At 39.8% G+C, this 11,173-nt stretch overlaps 1 long non-coding RNA gene across 1 annotated transcript; it reads right to left on the minus strand.

Annotated features, from left to right (window-relative positions):
• Positions 1-895: 895 nt before the first annotated feature.
• LOC121474260 lies at positions 896-5,555 on the minus strand. The gene is made up of 3 exons (XR_005983295.1): positions 5,436-5,555; positions 3,043-3,148; positions 896-1,956 (listed from the first exon to the last, which is right to left on the minus strand). It is a non-coding gene; the product is annotated as an uncharacterized LOC121474260 (long non-coding RNA).
• Between the last annotated feature and the right edge of the window lie 5,618 nt (positions 5,556-11,173).

Consider the following 11,173-nt stretch of genomic DNA (forward strand, 5'->3'; position numbering starts at 1 on the left):
AAAGGGCTTGTTGTAGGGAAGATGGGATGTGAATTGGCAAATGTAGGTTGGTACTAGATCGTAGAGGGCCTTAAGTACATGAGTAAAGCCATTGGGTTCTGTTCTTTGGGTTATGAAGAAGGACATTCCCCCAGAGAACCCAGAGTAGGAGTCACCTGTCTGTTTATTCCACATGTCACTCAACTCTTGTGTTTTTTTTTTTCTAACTTTATCCATTTATTGAGAGAGAGAGAGAGAGAGAGAGAGAGAGAGAGAGAAAGAGAGAGTGCTCATGTGCACCAGCACAGCAGGGAGAGGGGTAGAGGCAGAGGGAGAGAGGATCTCAAGCAGACTTCATGGTGAGCATGGAGCTCAATGTGGGGGCTCAGTCCCATGACCCTGAGATATTGAGCTGAAGTTAAGAGCCAGACACTTAATTGACTGAGCCACCCAGATGCCCCTAATTCTTGTGTTCTTAAATTCACTTCCTTCTTGATCAAAGAACTTAGGAGGGCATTGTTTTCACATCCCCTTACGACTGACCAAGTAGCCCAGTCACTGAGGAAGATATTTTGGGGCCGGTATGTTTTCCATAGTCCACAAGTGACTATACGCAGATAGCTGCCTCTTTTGTTCCTTTAGTGTGGGTTCTGAGATCCATAGATTTTTTTGTGTGACATGTTTATGCCTTGGAAGCTCAAAAAAATTAAGATTTGACTGTTTTAGAAGCAAGATTTGAGGATTATCACTCTTTAGTCTCTTAGCTGTAGTAAAATTTCACTCTTATGAATAATAGTTGTTTCCTAGGTTATACTACGTACACATGTAAAACAGATGCCATGCATTTTCGGAGTAATCAGAATCCTTGAGAACTGTTGTGCCCAGCAGCAAGTGGTGTCTTAGTCTAAAAGGTTAATTCTTTTATCAGCTAAAGAAGTTCTCAAGCTTCTTCCAGAACATAATTGTCTATGTTACAAAGTTGCTGGATAATGAGGGGAAACATTTCCATTAATAATATAGTGCAGGAACTGCAAGGCAATTGCAATGAGGTTAAAGGGTAAGAACAAAGTGCCAGAAGGAAGTTGTTAATCGAAAGGCTATCTAATGTTTATTGTGTTTTGCAACAAATTCTGTGGAGGTTTTATGTATCACCCCAGACAGAAATTAATTATATCCAGCTCTGGATTTCTACAATTTATTCATGCCCTCATTTATGCGCTTCCATATCATGTCATAATTAATCAGTTTATATCTGTCTTCCCCTCCCTGGACTACTGATACTTGACGTTGGGGATGGGCCCCTTATCTTCTGGTGTCCTGCACCTGACATAGGCATGACACATAGTACGTGTTCAATAAATATTAGACTCTTATTGAATGAGGATCTGTTTATAAAAGTCAGTATAGAGTACTAGGTGATTGCCCCAATAGTGGCAGCTTAAAAGAACACCAATTTCATTACAAAGAGTCAGGCTTAGTAACAATGTTCCACAGGGATGTGTTGGTAATGACAGGGCCTGAACCTGACACTTGACCTGTTCCCTGTGACCAAGAAAGAGACCTAACAGATAATGTTCACAAGTTGAGTTATGCAGTATTTTGGCAGAAGGTGCGTGTAAATAACAAAGAAGATTGATGGACGCTGTTTTAACTGATCACTGGTCTAGACCTCCGAGTGGATCTTGGGTGGCTCAGGGCTGACTTCCTTCGCCAGGTGGCAGAGAGGCAGCAGTGGGAATGTCAAGCAGCTGCAGCCTTGCTCCATTCCTGGAGAACTCCTGGGTCAATAGGGTGGCCTCTGCTCTGGCTGGGCTGGGATTGGTTTGGGGAGCCCAGGTGAAAACTCTCCTTCGGGAGGGCTTGCGTCAGCTCTCTCTTGTCCTTCTGATCCAGATCATCCTTAGGTCGTGCCCCACTCCATGGGGTGGTAGTACATGTCTGTCTCTAGCTGTGCCCTTGGTGTAGATACAGAAAAACCTGTGGCAGGCAGTGATCGGCAAATGAAAGGAAACTGTTACAATGCAACTTTAATGGACCCAAACCTAAATTTACTCAGTTTTTTTCATTTGATTCCGTCTCCACCACCGGCTCTAGTCCCATCCACCATAGCCTCCTAAGTGGTCTCCCAGGCATATGCTTAATATCCAAATCACATCCGTCAGGAAGATCTCAGGATGCAAATCTGATTATGTCACCACCAACATCCCTTGCCTTCCAATGCTTAAATTCCCAGAGTTTCCCCTTCTCCTGGGGTGAAATCTCTACTCCTCACCTCGCCTCCAACCCTGCGTGGTGTGGCACTTGCATACCCTGCCAGCCTCCATGCCTGTTATGCCCCCCATTTCTCCAGTCACTTCCTCTGATGCACCATACTTCCTCACCCAAGGCCTTTGCACACATGGCTTCCTTTCCCCAGTCCTCGTTACCTACTTAATTTCTCAACCTTCAGCTCTCACTTGAACTGCTTCTCCAAGTGAATATGCCCCTGTTCAATTACGTTTCCATAAAACCATTCCCTTTTTTGCAAAACATGTATCTCGCTTTGTATTGTAAGTACACATTTATCTTTGTGATTATTGGATTAATGTTTATCTCCCCATCAGACTCTGAACTGCCCGAGTGCAGGGATGATGCTGTTTTTGTGTCCTCAGTGACTAGCACAGTGACAGATTATATAGTAGTTGCTCAGGAAATACCTCATTACTAAATGAAAAAAAAATGGTGATTATCATCATTACTAATTTTTGCTGCCTTCTAGACACTCTTCTGGAAGTCATTTGTGACTCATCCAATCCTCACAATGCCATAATAGGTATATTTGCTATTATTATGCCCATTCTACAGATGAGGGAACTGAGGCACAGATAAAGAACTCAAGGTTACAGAGTAATTGGGAGCATGAGCGTTTGTAGCCAGTTTCCATGCTCTGTCACTGTCTGCCATACTGCCTCTTGGGGTGAGGAGCTTTATCATTTGATTCAGACACCAAACCTATGAGCTAAGTATTACCATGTCCATTGCACAGATACGTAAACGGAAGTTAAGTGAATTAAAGTAACTTACCCAAGGTCAAGAGCTTGTTAAGTGACAAAGCCAAAATTTGAATCCAGGTCCTGTAAAATTATGCAGTTTCCTGTGTGTAGCAGTCCTTTTCTGGGTGCCTTATTACCTATCAAATGAGAAATTCTGGTCTGGAGAAAATAGCTAAAAAATCACTAATTATGACAATACAAAATATAACTCATGATTTAATGAGTTCTTGCTGTGCACGAGGTACCATGTGGGGATTTTTCTAGGGATTGCTGCGTTAAATCCTGACAAAGACCTTGTGAAGGAAAAGCACCCCGATACTTTCAGCGGCTTGGTAAAAGGGGACTGTGTGAGTCCAGGGAGCAAGTATTCCCCCAAAGAATCAGAAGATAAAAAGCTGGAATGACATGCAATTTGTGTGGCTGGATGCTGATGGCTGGATTCATTTTTGAAGCATAGATTACCGAGAATGAAATACCAGTAAGGGATGTTTATTTATTTATTTTTATTCTATTCTATTTTATTTTATTTTGGTTAAAAAATATTTATTCAACTTAAATACCCCATTTTAAGTCTTAATCCATATTTAATCATTCATCCATATATTTATTTTCTGAGTACATACCATGTATCAATGAACACCATATATCTGTATGTTCTTTTTTTTAATAATACATTTATTTTTTATTGGCGTTCAATTTGCCAACATACAGAATAACACCCAGTGCTCATCCTGTCAAGTGCCCCCCTCAGTGCCTGCCACCCAGTCACCCCCACTCCCACCCTCCTCCCCTTCCACCACCCCTAGTTCGTTTCCCAGAGTTAGGAGTCTTCTATGTTCTGTCTCCCTTTCTGATATTTCCTACCCATTTCTTCTCGTAAGGGATGTTTAAATGGGAGGAAAAAGCTTATGATTTATGTGTTGTCCTCCTTGCATTTAAAGAGTGCAGACACTGATCAGGATAGAAACCAGGCAGGGAAGCCCTGGTCTGCAATGTCATTTCACCCTAGTCTCTTCCATGGTATGCAGTGTGGTTGCGACATATGCCGAAATAGAAATTTCCACTAGATTCGGAAATGTATTTACACCGTGTTTCTGTAGTCTGTGCATGTACCTTCTGTTTATTACTAAATAAGCTCTATATTCATCGTTGTTGATTCAATCGAAGACTGACATACTGACACTGAAAAGATGAAGCAAGATTATATCTCAGAGTAAAACATGCAGCCTAGAAAATGAAAGCTCAGAGGTAAATACCAATATCTGAATAAAGAAGCAATTTTCAGAGTTTACTTTACATGGTTCTTAAGGAGCCTATCACATTTATATCTGTGTATGTTATTTCTCACGACAAAACTAGTGAATGCTTATTTAATACTTTCAGATAAGGGTGAGGTTTTGCTGAGGACTTCTTCCAGAAAAACCAAGAATAACAAAAAAAACAAAACAACAACAACAAAAAAAAACCCAAGTGTAACAAATTATTGCCTGCATTGATTACAATACCTCCCCCCCCACCCCCCCAAAAAAGAAGGTTCTGGTTGTTGCAGTCCTACTATCAGAGGAGTGATTTGTGTAGAGCTGTCATTTACATTACTTGCCTCCAAATGGCAGGTTAAAGATAGATCAGGACATGAATGGAAATCTCTCTTTTTGAGAAATGCACATTCATGTTCCATATGTGATATGAAACATGCCTATTGTCCCACAGATTCTTTTCTCCATTAGCCTCTTCCCTTTGCTTCAGAATTACCTCTAAAGAAATGAAATGGAACAGCATTTTATATTAAAATGGTGGGAATACCTTTTTTTTTCTTCTTCTACAGAATCGAAAGATTTTTTTAATTTTTTTTTTTCCAGACAGAAAGATTTGCCGCTACCTGTATCTTTGGGCTTTACCTAGCTGATAAACAGCCCATGGATTATACAAACATAACTGCATTTCCATTATCTCTCTCCGACAAATTACAGGCTGCCAATAGAACTGCCATAGCAGAGAGCAGGCATTTGGTTTTAAACTGTCTTCTTTTGCTGAAATCCTTAAAACAAGGCCATGATTCTTCATATTTAGTTGAAATAGAAAATGCTCAGGCTCAATGCACACAGGGAAATTGCAACCTCCTTCTCTCCCTCCCCCTCTGCATCTCCCTTCATTTATGGAGACCCTTTACTGCATTGCAGTCCTGCAAAGCTCTCAGGGAGCCGGAACCATGGAGGGGGGCAGGGGAGGGGGACTGCATGCCAAGCACCACCGCCTCTTTTATAGCCAAACCACAGAGCCTCGCTTGAGGTCATCTTTTACATTGTATTTCGATTTTATAGACCTGCTTCCAATAAAGAGAAGACAGACACATTGCTGAGATGTGTGCAGCATGACAGTTTTATAAGCAGAAAAGAAAAACCCAACGGTTATTCCGTTACCTACCAGTCTCCTCTAATGCTGCAGTCTTGGAAGAGGTGGTGGGAGAGAGAAAAGTTCTCATTTCAGTACGTGACAGTAGACACAGGAAGCTGTACGGTCTGATTAATTTGGTTATTTTTCCTTGAAAAAAAAATCAAAAGGGAGAGAAGGTACTCACTGTCCTGCTTTTTCTCTCTGAACTTTTTTATGGGCTATTATGAAATAATACCATATTTTGAAATGATTTTACTTGGTCTCTTGACAAAGTACATTTGTAAGAGATTCTTCTGTTTCGCTGGGGTGTCTAGGACTGTGGGGTGGGATGGTTTCTTCTTTGGGCCCTAGGAGAGGGACATGCCTACTCTCATACTTACTGAAGGTTATTTAAGGAGGAAAATCCTGGTCTTGAGGATGTTTATCAGGAATGGCCTCTGCTGAACCTCTGTGGTCCAGGCAGTGCAGCAAACTCCTCTCCTTGGGTGGTTAGGGTGTGTGATCCCTGTTGGGGTCACTCCAGTGAAGACTATCCACAGAGTCGAGTGCCTAGGCAGTGGCTCTCTCTGAGCTTCAGTTTCCTGATCGGAATAATCAGGACAGTAAAACCTACCCTCTCCTTCCCCCACTGGGCTGTGAAAATTAAATGAGGTAATGCATGTGAAATACTTTGTCCCATAGAACCATCTCTCCATGTGGAAGCTGTTTCTGGTTTCATTGTCATTGCTGTTTTTATATAAGGAGATGAATGTTCCTCTCCTCACTTGCCCCATCTCCCTAAATGTATTTGAACCTCCTGTCTAGTGTGGGGAACTTCTTTCTCAAATTCTTCTTCCTAGCCATTATCAGAAAGTTGAATCAAATACTGGGTTTGTTGTCTGCCTCTCCTACCAGGTGACAACTCCAGGAGGAAGGTGCTATATCCTTTGGCTCATCAGTGTTGCCCTGTAGCCCAGTGCCAAGCACATGTGCATTGAGCAAGTATTCAATGACGAACATGGAGGAGTGCTTAGAAAGTTCATGAGTCCACGGTTGGAAACTCTTTTGTTCTTCCACTTGCCCCTTCCGGTAGGGGCTGCCGTCGCTGGGCAAGGTGAAGACGTGGAGATAATTTGGGGAAGTGGGAGCTTTCCTCTGGAATAGCCTAATGATTTTTCCATTTCATTAAAATATCCCCCATTTCCATTATAGTTTGATTTCCTTAGCACCTATAATCCTTTTAGGAAAGCAGGCCAAATGCCTTTACTAAATCATTTGATTAAAAAAAAAATGCTTCAAGGAATTAAAGAATACATGTTCTTATACTTGTTCATTGAAAACAGACCTCTAGCTAGAAATGTTTGCTTATTTCATTGCTGACCTCTCATTTGAAGCTAGTTCAAGTGAAGTCTAGATTGTTTTTAGAAGCTTACAATTAACCCCAAGTCATGAAAGTGAGAAGAAAATGATATGAACATTTATTTTATTTCAGTGCATACTCAGAACTTCTGGAGACCTGTGTAATGGACTATAGTCTATTAATGTAGTACATTTATAATTTAAGGGATTTAAAAATAATTATCTTTACTAACATTAAATTATTTATGTTGAAATCTCTTTTTTTTGTTTTTTTTTTTATGTTGAAATCTTAATAAGGTATACAACTTTTATGAACTGTGGAATTGCTGTAACGTTTTGAAAGTTGCTCCTTATCCTGCCTTTCACTGATTCAGTGTATGATACTGCGGAGGGCTTTGTGACTTTTGTTTTGAGTATTTAAAACTAATATAGTACGTGGTACTTTTTAGCTGCCTCTTCGGAGGACTACAGAATGAAAATGAAATATTTCCTGAAAAACAGTTTTGGAAGAGCAAATATAAAGGCTAATATATATGTTTTTTATCTGTATAAACGTTTGCATATGTATGAAAATGTCATTTTGGAACTTTCAGCAATCTTTTTTTTTGAAATATGAAATATTTATACAAAATAGCATCTGTAGCATATAGTCAATGTTATTAAGCATAATAACAAACTAGCAGTTCTTAACATAGATAAATCTCAAATATCCTTTTTATTTATTTATTTTTTAAAAGCTTTTATTCATTTATTTGACAGAGAGAGAGAAAGAGAGAGAGAGAGAGCAGAAGCAGGGGGAGCAGCAGGCAGAGAGAGAAGGAGAAGCAGGCTGCCTGCTGAGCAAGGAGCCTGACTTGGGGCTCGATCCCAGGACCCTGAGGTCAGGACCTGAGCTAAAGGCAGATAATCGACTGAGCCACCCAGATGCCCCTCAAATATTCTTTTTAAAAGTAAATACTTCATTATTCTCCTTTGAGCCTTGCTGGCAGTTACTACTTATTTTATTTTATTTTATTCATATTTTAGTGTGTGTGTGTGTGTGTGTGTGTGGGGTGGGGACAGAGAGAGAGGGAGCAAGTGAATCCCCGGTAGGTCCAGGCCCAGCATGGAGTCTGTCGTGGGGCTGGATCCCACAACCCTGAAATCATGATCAGAGCTGAAATCAAGCATCTGACACTTAATTGAACCAAGCACCCTCTACTTCATTTTAAATGTAAAACATGTCAAATAAATGATCTTTAGCTTGGAGCACCCAGAAACAAGACTTGGTAGAGTAGCATTCTGCACTGGAGGGTGAGTGGTGGGTCAACCATTAAGCCGCTGCCCTCCTGGGCCCCTCCAGGCACAGAGTGAACACCATTGTGAGGTCACTCAGTCTGAGAGGTCACTCAGGCAGGGATAGGGACACCTGGAAAGTTTCTTTAACTCAGGTTTAAGGCGGCGATAAATGTATCAAGAATGAGTGAACCCATGTTGTGGAATGTGAGTTGCACTTTATTATTATATTATTTATTATATATGTTATTTTATATTATTATACTATTGTTTTAAGTGCAAATATATATACATAATTTATTCATGAGAGACACAGAGAGGGAGGCAGAGACACAGACAGAGGGAGAAGCAGGCTCCCTGTGGGGAGCCCGGTGTGGGACTCCATCCCAGGACCCCGGGATCACATCCTGAGCTGAAGGCAGGTGCTCAACCACTGAGCCACCCAGGTGTCCCTTAAGTGCAACTGTTTTTTTTTTTTCCTTAAGTGCAATTGTATTAAACAAAAATATCAAATCGTATGCCAAAGGACTCAGCTATTCACTTCTGGCCCCTCCTGACTAGGAACTGATGGCCTGCAATTTTGTATCTCTGCTCACCATGGAAGCTGTTTCTGTTCTGGTCTGGTTCCTATTTCTCCTGTTTGTTAGTTGTTCAGTCTTTCCATGTCCTCTTTTCTCCATGCTGTTTTGCCTTGTCCCGTTGGTTTGTGCTGGAGTCAGAACCCTCCTGGTAACAGTATGCTTTTTATTACTTGCAGATTTGAGTAAAGATTTGATTTCTTTTGCCTACATCGTTTATAGATTCTGTGGCTTGCTTTCTCTGATACACTGCAAAATATTTGTGTCCATTATTATTTCAATATAACTCTTCTATTTTTTTTTAGCTATGCATTTTTTTTTAAAGATTTTATTTGAGAGAGAGAAGAGAGAGAGAGAAGGAGCATGAGCCGGGGGGAAGGGCAGACCACAGAGGGAGAAGTGGACCCCCCCCCCGCCCGGAGCAGGGAGCCCCATGGGAGGCTGGATCCCAGGCCCCCGGGATCATGACCTTGGCCGAAGCAGACCCTTCACTGAGCCACCCAGGCACCCCTCTCAGCTATGCATTTTATCCATTTCGATCTGAGTAATTTTCTTGTTGAATTCTGTAGTTAAGTGGATAGGAGGGTTATGGGTTCTTTTGGCTTTTGGCCAGGAGGAATAATTTCAGTGTTGGGTTTGAGCTGACAGTGGGATTCTTCATTGGGCAGATGTGTAGACACCATTACACTTTGGTATAAATGGGATTTCACTCTTTATTAAGGGATTAAATAATGTGCCTGCTGGTCAGAAAGACTTCAACATTCTCATGAGTCAAGGTAGATATTAGTTCTACATGGACTATTCCCATGTAAATAATGAACATGGACAGGTAAGCTCAGTATTGTGCTTTGTTCCAAGAATACGATGTTTCATAATACTTGCTTTTTAAAATGCTTTACTCATTTGGAGATTCTAATCTAGAAATAACTGCTTCCCCTATTTTCTGTGACTAAAACTAGCTGTTGATTTACAGAGACTTTGAAAGGCTGTAGTCTGTGTGAGAATACAGATATATTGTGCTCATGTTGGTCATAACCCTGTTGCCTTAGTGTGGTCTCTAGATCTATAAAATAGGCTTGATGTCAGAAGTTAATTGAGAACACATGTTGTCTGTTAATTGCATGTTTATGAATAGGTTCCATATAAAATGTTAGAAGTTTTTCTTCTCCAAATGCCTATCATACTGAAATTCAAAACATGATTTTCTTTAAAACAAACTTTTATTTTTAAATAATTAAGAATTTACCGAAGACTTGTAAAGATAGTACAGAGAGGTTCTGTATATCCTTCACCCTGCTTCCCCTAATGCCAGCATCTTACACATAACCATGGTACGTTTATCAAAGTAAGAAATTCACATTGGTTTAATATTATTAAACTACAGACTTTATTTGGATTTCACAAGTTTTATTGCCTGTGAAGGACAGATTTTTAAATCATCTTATTTATAGGGCACAGAATTATTTTACTAAAATGCTTAATAAAATTATACCTTTATGGGACTAGGAAGTAGAACTAATGTAGATATATTTTTGGGAACTTCTCAGGAAAGTTAGTGAAGGATGTTAAATAATTTTATAGGATGAAAACATTAAAATGCTCAGCATTTTAATTTTGATGTACAGAATTGATTATTCTGACCAATATATTCATTATTCTATATAGTCATTATAGTATTATTTTATGAGTATTTCTTTCAAATGAATGCATTTTTTGGTTTTCTTGAAGGTCAGGAGTGTGAACATAAGGAAATTTCTACAACAATATTTTTTTCATCCTGCATTCTTTAGAGTTAGTGACTTTCTCTCAGGCTTTCTGCTATAAACATGATGAATTTTTGTGTATTATGAAAAATACTGCCAATTTTGATGAGAGCTAGAATAATTTTTATTTTTAAAAATGTGCATTAAAAAGCACAACAAGCAATCTGATGAATAAAAAGATAAATGCAATAGAGAAATATATAAATAATTTTGTTTTATTCCTGAAAAGATATTACACTAACCCTTCTATTTTTTCATTTCATTTGATAACTTAACAAATTAACACATTTTATTTTTTTATTTGTTAATACATTAGAAAGAAACCCTTTGTCTTTGCTCTTTTGTGCTCCTTGTGCTTGGTGTAGGTATCATACCTTGGATCTCTGACTTTTCAAACATTTTTTTCATAAATACCTGAGCACTAGTATAAGGGAAAGATTTTTTAAAAAAATATTTATTTATTTTATGAGACAGAGAGAGAGAGAGAGAGAGAGTGGGGGGGGGGGAAGGGTGAGGGAGAAAGAATCTCAGATACTCTGCTGGGAACCTGACCCAGGGCTTGATCTCAGGACCCTGAGATCATGACCTGAGCTGCAATCAAGAGTTGAATGCTAAACTGACAGCCACCCAGGCACCCTGTGTAAGGAACATAGTTTAAAAAGTGTATGTGTGGTGGTTGTGGTGGGGTAATGTCACCAAGAGGGTGATATAGACTGTTCCTGACTTTGCTCCCACAAGAAAAATAACTAACAGGTATTCAACAACAAGACACCACTGAGAGCATCCTAGAATACATGGGTGAAGTTGAAGCATC

This window comes from Vulpes lagopus, chromosome 1 (genome assembly GCF_018345385.1).
Source record: "Vulpes lagopus strain Blue_001 chromosome 1, ASM1834538v1, whole genome shotgun sequence".
Lineage (NCBI taxonomy): Eukaryota > Metazoa > Chordata > Mammalia > Carnivora > Canidae > Vulpes > Vulpes lagopus.